We start from the raw sequence: 9,366 nt of genomic DNA on the forward strand, positions 1-9,366 counted from the left end.
GTAGGTTGCCCATTGGCCACTACCAGGTACTCCCCCCAATGCTTCCTACATGCAGTGTTTAGAGGGCATCCCTTGACCAAGGACTTTATATTTGAAAGACACAACACGTCCAGGACAAAAAAGACCCATTGCACGAGAACTGAAGTCCTGCTGAACAAAGACAAAAAAGCACCAAACCCTGCCTGCTGCTCTAAGGACTCAACCATCGCTGCTGAAGTGTTGCCTGGAAACCTGAAGGAATCTATAAAACCCTGGAGCACATCCAGCCTTCAAAAAATTGCCAAGAACCTCCCTCTGAGTTATAGTATCACTCTCCTGACCCCTGCAGGCAAGGAACCAATGACATCTGGTTTAGTGATCTGCTGCTGACCAGCAACCTGGACCTATCACCCCATCCAAGAAACAATACAACGCTCGTACGAATACTGGAGTGCTCACCGCTTCGCTTCTTACTGGTTACTTTTCAGGCTTATCAGGGCCTCCCCAATCTTCATTACCAAACAAGCCTCTTACCTACGTACCTGTAGCTGCTTGGCGCAGCCATTCTAATTACATTTCTGTACCATCCAACTCAGCCCTATTCATTAAGTACAGAGATACTTCGTCACCATACACCACCACTTACCTACTCTAAAACCAACGGCCCCAGCCTTGATAAAGTCACCTGTGTGACGAAACACGTGTTGGCTGTTTCTACACGATGATTTAATGCTTTCTAAGCATCTACAAATAAAGACAACATCTACAAACCGGATTTGAGACTCATTTCAACACAATTCCTCTCCGAACCTACAGTACCACACCAGCAATATCGTTGCTGGTTTAATTGTTGGACATTACTCTCTGTGTGCTGTGGCCGTTTTTTCCCATTGTCGCCCTAGAGGACAAGACCTACTACTGTGTCAAGTTGGTGGCACCAGGATGTTGTAAGGATGTGGCGTACACTACCCAAGGAACCGGACACCTTACAGCAGAAACCCAGAAGAAAAGTTCATTCCAAACTCCCAAAAGCAAAGGAGCAAGCATCAGTCAAAGGTCTTCAGGACACTTAAGATCTCCCCTAGTGGTCCAGCTGACCTAAATTCTGCCCTCAAAGATGCCTGTCAATGACTGCGAGAACTCCAAGATGTACGACGCCTGGCTGACTTATCTGTGCTGCACCTGGCCTCCCTATCCCCTGCGTCAACCAACCAGCTGTGCTCTAGGGGTCCCCAAGCCCTTTCAACTTCCACCTTCCAAGGGGATTTGGCAGAATTACCTTTAAATTCATCTGTGTAGTGTGTTTCCAAGTACTCCCCTTCTCCTCTGTGCTCCAGCTCAAAGACTTTCAGCCACTGCTCCCACTGGAACTGGGAACCACACAACCTTCTCTAGCTGGCCTTTAGGACAGCTCAATGACCTCAACCTAAGAACTGAAGGTGGCACTTGTGAGAACATTGCCTGATTTTATATGCGTTTTTAAAGATTTTCTCATTGATTTCTATGGTGCGTAATTACGCCCAAAAAACAGAACATTTTCTAAACTTTGAAAAATCATAACTAAAGAAGTACTTAATGTATATTCATGATTTTGTAAACAAATAAAGAGTATACTGTTCCTAAAAAACAGAAAGGTCTAGGGAACCTGAATGTTCAGGAGCAAAAGCCCTCACACATCACTTTGGATGACAGGCATCATCATCGGGAATTGCTCCACGTCAGGCCGGCGCTGCAATACTTGACGTGCTCCCAAGAAGGGTGCTGTCAGCCATAATTGCTGATGTGATGACTGGTGGAAGGAAGGAACAAACCACCAATCCAAAACCAGGAGAGCAAAAAGAATTGTTAAAATTGGTTATTCATTTCAAGCTCACATCATAAATTTAATCAGTAAAGAGAAATGAAGACCAAGGTTAAAAGCACAAAGGAAAGTAAGAAATGAGGGCAATGCTCAACAACTTTCAAAACACTACTAGAGGATCCCTAAATGTGTGGTACCTCTAACAAAGGGTCGACATGTTTTGCGTCCAAAGGTCCAGGTGGATCCGTTGACGCTTCATCAGGACCAAAAAATAGCTTCTTCAATTAACATTAGGAAAGAACAAAGCAATCACTTACATTTAGTCAACTGTTAAATGTCATCAAAAAGGTCGCCCAACCCCAACTAGGAGGAGTAGCTCCATAGGAAGCGCGAGCCCCAGGACTGCATAGACAAAGTATGTCTGCGGTCCTTCACGAAGGACCTACCCTCCGGTGCGCATTCCCGTCAAGATTCATGATTTTGGTCTTTAAAATGTTATAAAAGTCTGAAGCATTTTTGTAAATAGGCCTTAAGTTATTCTTGTGTGTCCATATTTATTGATATTGTGAGTACAACAAATGTTTAGCACATCTCCTGGATTAGCCTAACTGCTCACCCATACTACACAAAAACAGATCATTTGATGGTCTACTTTTTACCTGGACTCTCTGCACAGTACTTGTCATTTTCGGTCACTATATAGAGAACCAGCCTCCTTTAGTGGGTGCATTAGTGTCAGTGGGTCTGTGAGTGGGTGCATTAGTGTCTCAGTGGGTCTGTGAGTGGGTGCATGAGTGTCTCAGTGGGTCTGTGAGTGGGTGGGTCAATGTCTCAGTGGGCCTGTGAGTGGGTGCATCAGTGCCTCAGTGGGTCTGTGTGTATGTGAGTTGGTGCATGAGTGTATGAGTAGGTCTGTGAGTAGATGTATCTGTGTCTGAGTGTCTCTGTGAGTGGGTACATGAGTCTCTGAGTGGGTCTGTGAGTGGGTGCATGAGTACCTGAGTGGGTCTATAAGTGGGTGTGTCAGTGTCTGAGTGGGTCCATGAGTTGGTGCATGAGACTGAGTGGGTCTGTGAGTGTATGCATGACTGTCTAAGTGGGTCTGTGAGTGGGTTGCAACAGTCTCTGAGTAGGTCTGTGACCTGTGAGTGGGTGCATGAGTCTCTGAGTGGGTCTGTGAGTGGACGTGTGAGTCTGTGAGTGGGCGTATGAGTGCCTGAATTACTCTATGAGTGAGTACCTGAGTATCAGAATGGGTCTGTGAGTGGATGCATCTCTGTCTGAGTACATCTATGAGTATCTCCATAGCTGTTTGAGTGAGTGGGTAAGTGTGACAATGGGTGTTTTTTGTGTGTTTTTTCTCATATTCTTTCATTCACCACGAAGCTACACAGGATGCCCATGCTGGGCATTGCATGTCATAAAGAAAAACCTTTTAAAACACATAACCTGGCACAATATCACCTTTCCACTTCATTCATGGGGTCAGAGTACCTCCAACCTGACCCCTAATCTCACCTTGCACATTTTTTTCACCTCATTTTATCCCCAGAGACCATTCCCCGTTCGAGAAAATGGCGACTGCAACTTTCAGATCAGGTTGCAGCCAGCCTATAATTAGTTTTCTATTAATATTATAAAAACTACTGAACGGATTTACACCAAATACCAAAAAGCACTCTCTCTGGACCAAGAGTTACCTTCCTGTCAAATCTGGTGTAATTCCATCCAGCAGTTTGGGCTGCAATTGTGTCTGAAATCTCTATGGGAATAAAAATGGAAAACCCACTTTTTTGTCATACCTTTTTTTTGGCCCTCTTTTGATGGATTACTCTGAAATATCCCGTCTACAGCAAGATTTTTGTGAACACTTATTTTGGAAATTTTGTGGAGATTCCTCAAATGATACCAAACATATAGGGAAGGTAACATGGTCCTATTGTAGTTTGGACCTTGTTTCCTTAGAAAACGCATCTCTTGACTTGGCCATATCTTTGGCACTGTTTGACAAATGTTCACAAACTTTACAAAAAAGTGCTCTGGTGTTTCTTGTTGCACTTAGAAAGTTTTGGGGTGATCCGTCATGTGGGGGGCAGAGAAAAAGTGGGATCAATAAAGTTGTATTTGGCATGTTAATTCAAATAGGACCTTTGAGCAAGGCTACAGCCTGAACCACTGGATGAAATTGCATCAAGTTTGGCAGAAGGCTAGCTTTCAGTACGCGGATTGTGCTTTTGCTTATTTGGTGTAAAGTCGTCCAGTAGTTTAGGAGATATTAAAGGAAAAACACATTTGTGTATCTCAGGTTGCAATGACTTCACGAGGTTAAGAGCTTGTGCAAGGCAAATGCAGAGCTCTGATTGGCTGCCAACATTTAGAACTAGGAAGTGTTGGCAGCCATCTTGGGACTCAGCTTCAGCACAGTCCCCACAAAAAAGTAAAAAAATAAATTATAAAACAAGCGACCAGGGAAGGGACACCCTGACCCATTAGCTCTAGTGCTGGGGTCCCAGAGGTAAAATGCATTTTTATAAAAATGTTTGCTGTGAATTCTTGAAATCTGCAAATTTGTGGCAAAAAAAATAGAAAGTAAAGAAGTGCGGGCTCCTGCCCTTGTTTTTCAATGAGCCCCAGGGTGGGCCAAGTCCTGAGGGCATTGTCATTTTTAAATGTGGTGGCCTCCTTCCCCCATCAGATCTGGGGGCCACCACTTCTCTGCAGCTATTCTCAAATAAATGTGGGGGGCTGCCAACCCATCGTAACCCCAGGGACTGCCACCTTCCTGGGGCACAAAATAAAGAAATGTGGGGGCTACACAGTCCCCCCAGAGCCCCGGGGACCAGCACCTCACAGGGCTTTTAACAAATATGATGCGGGCCGTGCGGTGCCCAGCAGCCCCAGGGACCACCACCTCCTGGGTCTATAACCAAATAAGATGCGGGGGCCCCCTGCCTCGCCCCATACACGAGGATTGCCAGCTCCCCGGGGCTCAATGTAATACGATGCAGGGGCCATGCTGCCCCACCATAGTCCCAGGGATCATCACCCCCCTGCAGCATATATTAAGAAAAATAGAAAGCTGGTCTGTTTCAGACCCATTGCAGCCGCAGGACCACTACCTTCCTGGAGCTAATCTATGTCAGAGGGTGGGTGCGCCCCCTGAAAGAGCCACTGACGGCCCTGGAGACTGCCACTCTTGAGGTCTAACTCCTGCTACGTCCTGGGTTGCGCATCCCGGGACATAGCTGTTTGCTATTACTTTGCAGCCGCTTTGAAGCTGCCGCCAACTCATAGCCAACACTCCAGTCCAATGAAGGGAGAGCTGTCAAACCCCCCCCCCAAAAAAAAAAATAGTTAGGCCAAGCCTGGGAGATAGGATCACAAATATAATATTTAGGCTGGGGTCCAGGGAATGTGTATATATGTATATATATATATATACATATATATACATATACATATATATATATATATATATATATAGAGAGAGAGAGAGAGATACATATTTATATATATAGATATGTATATATATATATATATATATATATATATATATAATAAAAACACAATTAACTAGATAGTGTTTATTATAAAATGAACTGTAATTAGCATTCTCCATAAAAGAACATAGCTAAAAAATAACAAACCTTAAAAAAATAAACTTGACCAATAACATAACACAAGCAATTAAATAAACAATGTAAAATGCACATAACTTGTGTCACATTACTACTCAGGAAACTACAAAAGCTGCAAGAAGAGGAGTGTCAGCGACATATCCGAACCAGAATTTGAATGTATAAGCAAAACATACATTCAAGCTAAAACATTAAATTAATTGACGTTAAAAATGGCAAATAAATTATTAACAAAACACTCTATTACTTCTATTTCTTTCTATTTAGTTACCATAAAGAAACTATTACAGCTCCACGAAATTGGTAATCTATAGAAAAATAAAACCTGTCACATACCTGTAAAAAGACATATAGAAAATAATTAAATTGTATTAATTAATAAATGAGAACTCACCTTAAAACAATTGAAGAACTAAAACCTTAGAAACTCAGCCCTACTACCTACAACAAACAAACATTTAAAATTAAAAAAATGTAAACCAACAGAGAAGAAATCATCTGTGCCTCATTACCTTTAATCAAAAACCTGCAAATAAAGTGTGCAGCAGCAAAGCAAAAAGGTACATTAAGTATAAAACTGAAAAAACATTCCATCATTTTTAAGTAAATAACAAAGGTTTTATACAATTTAAAACTGTAATTCTTTACACTATTATACTATATTCAGACATATTGGCAGAAAGAGTAAGATGCACCACATCACAGAAAGGAAATTATCTCATGTGGGCTGCACTTATAACCAAGAAAGTACAGTGCTGGAAACTGTCAATCTGAAATGTATTAACTATATACTAATAATAATTTCTATGGGAGGCCACTACAAAAGTAGATGCTGTAATTAATATGAGGGAAAATAACCACCACCAAATATGAACGATATAGAAGTAGTACATATTAATAAAAATATAGCCCACAAAACCCCACATTTAAAGTACCAAACAATATGCTCCATAAAGTCTCCAAACACATCACAGGCCAAATAACTATACCCACCTTAAAATGTTAATTGCTTTAATTAAAAGGCCTCCAGTGATACCCCTTCTGCCCCTGGAAGATACCAACATATCCAAATGCCACACACAATGAGCATGCCTTCCTCTTACATGATAACCTAAACAATGATAAATGAATCCTAATATTTTCTACTACAGGTAACTTACTTAAACTGAACCGTTGTCAAACATGAGTGAAGGATGGGACCTTCAAAATGTGCCCTAAACCTTGCACTCAGATATTCTCAGATACACACAATACATGGTGAACCTCAAAACACAAACATACCATTTATATATGCCCTATTACCAAATAAACAAAGTAGCACTTGCTACAAACTGTTTAAGCATATTAAAACAAACAACTACAGCCCTCAATAATAATTGATTTTGAACAAGTCATGATTCAAACCATGTTAAACCTCATGCACACATAGCCACACAAGTCTGTTACTATTATTTCAATTAAAGCATGTGCAGAAATCTCCAACAATCTGCAGAACTTGCATAGAATATGCTGCAAAACATCAATTTGCCTATAAAATTAAAAAAAGGATTGTAAGAGCATATGTCCCTGTCGCAGAGGTAGCACACTACAATTTACTTATATAAAGACATTTCTATCAATAAAACAAATACAAACTAAGCCCCCTAATGAATGGTTTTGAAGACACTTGGGTTGGCAGACTGCATCGTTCTGTAGAGACACCAACCCAAATTCTAACATGGTAAAATGTCCATTATAGCACAGTGCCACTGTAAGTCAAAACAAGCAACACAGTGGAAGGACGGCACAATATCTTCCAATCCACACTAGGCAGAACCCACTCTATACTCTAAACTTATAGAAGCCTCACTTAAAGGATAAAGTTACCAACAACTATGAGTAGAACAATCAGTAACCCAAATAAACCCGTAATTTACCACTGGAATGTATTGTATGCTACAATGTAAAGTAAAATGCTTTAAAAACAATTCAGAGGTATACTACATAAAATCAAAAGGCAAAACCCAATAATAAATTAAATATTACCCAACACAAGTTCCGAATGACAAAATGTATAACCCCAATGAGGGCATATATTATTTTTACATCAGCCAAAAAAACCTACAATTTACATTTCAAAGAAGACTAATGAATAAAAGTATTTTGCATGTTATTTATATAAAAATATACATCTTAGCAGTCTCAAACCTCAAACAACACATAAAAGGTAATATAAAAATAATTACAATACCTCAATTATATTTTAACTAATATCAATCATGTAAAACCAAAGTATTTCACAAAATATAACATTTCCCACCCAAAACAATTAATTTAAATATCCATACAATCAAAAATCATAATCCACCATAAATGGAAAAAGAAACTCCAGAAAGCCCACACCAATGCAAACATAAATGAGTCCAATAGACATCCACCAAAGCTGTCCAAAATCTTCATGAATTGTAAAAAATCTGACATATATTCAAAAACACTCATTGAAACCAGAAATAGAAAGGTAATCAAAGTCAAAATATTGGGTTACTAAAAGCCAAAATTATTTTCCTTAAAAAAAATGCTAAATGTAAATGTAAAAGTAAAACACAAAACCCACCCACAAAAAAATAACTTTAGAAATAGCATGCACATTACACTTGATCATTGAAAAGGATAGCATAATATAATATAACAATAGATTGCTAACAAGCTCTACCTAAACATAGGCTAACACACTAGTGACTGACAGTACAATAAACTACATCTGTTAAAAAAACAATTCTACCTAAAGTTTCCAAATACCCCCATCTCCCTTCTTCTCTCAAACCCTAAAAAACCTTTAGAAAGGTCTTGCCTGTTTTGACCAACAGCAGTACCTTTGCACAGCCTCCTACCTCTGGCAAAATAGACTAAACTTAAGGGAAATAGACTACAAAGGTAGCAGTAAAAAAATGTTCCCTAAATGAAACTAAAAAAAAACTATCTTACCATTGAAAGCAAATAGAAATAAATGGGAATAGAAGGGAAAAAAAACAATGAATTTAAAAAAGGTTTAAAAATATTGAACATGTATGTAAAAATATGTGGAAAAAATGTAAAATAAAACAACAGTAGTAAATATATATGCAGATATTTTATATATACTAAACACATTATTTTAAAATTATGTTTAAAAATGTAACTGGAAAAACTCTATAAATTGTAAAAAAATTGAAAACAATGGCAAAAATACTGAAAAATGTACAAAATACAGGACTTTTTTGAATACACTTTTGATGATTTATTTCATGATAAAACTATTAAAATAGGGTTGCTTAAATTTCAAAATTAAACTGTATTTGTATAAGTACAATTTTATATGTTAAAAAATGTGAATATATATATACTAAATGAAACTGACAAAAAATAAAACATGACCAAATGTATTCTGTACCTTTATTAGAATAAAGAAATATAAATATAAATATGTTATATGGCAAATGTACAATCAGCTTCCATATAAATTATTTTTTGGTGAATACTAAAGGCATCAGATTGCCTATCCCTAGTCCATCAGAACCAATTTTGGGGAAGGTGGCTCATATTCACTATTCCTACTGCAATTTAATCGATTTTGGTGAGCTGGGCACTAAATGGTTCACGTTTACTATTCCGGATCAATTCCAAACTACTCTGGGGACGGTGTTGGGCACTAAAGGGATCAGGTTTCCTATTCCCAATCTAATCCATTTTGGGGAAGGTGTTAGGCACTAAAGGGGTTTATATTTACTATTCCCAATGCAATATAAACCATTTTAGAGAAGGTGTTAGACACTCAAGAGATCACATTTACTATTCCCACTACACATTAAACCATTGTGGGGAAGATGTTGGAACTAAATGGGTTACATTTACTATTCCCACTCCATCTTAAACTATTTTGGAAGAATGTTGGGCACTAAAGGGGTCACGTTTATTATTCACACTGTGAGA

This window comes from Pleurodeles waltl, chromosome 5, assembly GCF_031143425.1.
Source record: "Pleurodeles waltl isolate 20211129_DDA chromosome 5, aPleWal1.hap1.20221129, whole genome shotgun sequence".
In the NCBI taxonomy this organism is placed as follows: Eukaryota; Metazoa; Chordata; class Amphibia; order Caudata; family Salamandridae; genus Pleurodeles; species Pleurodeles waltl.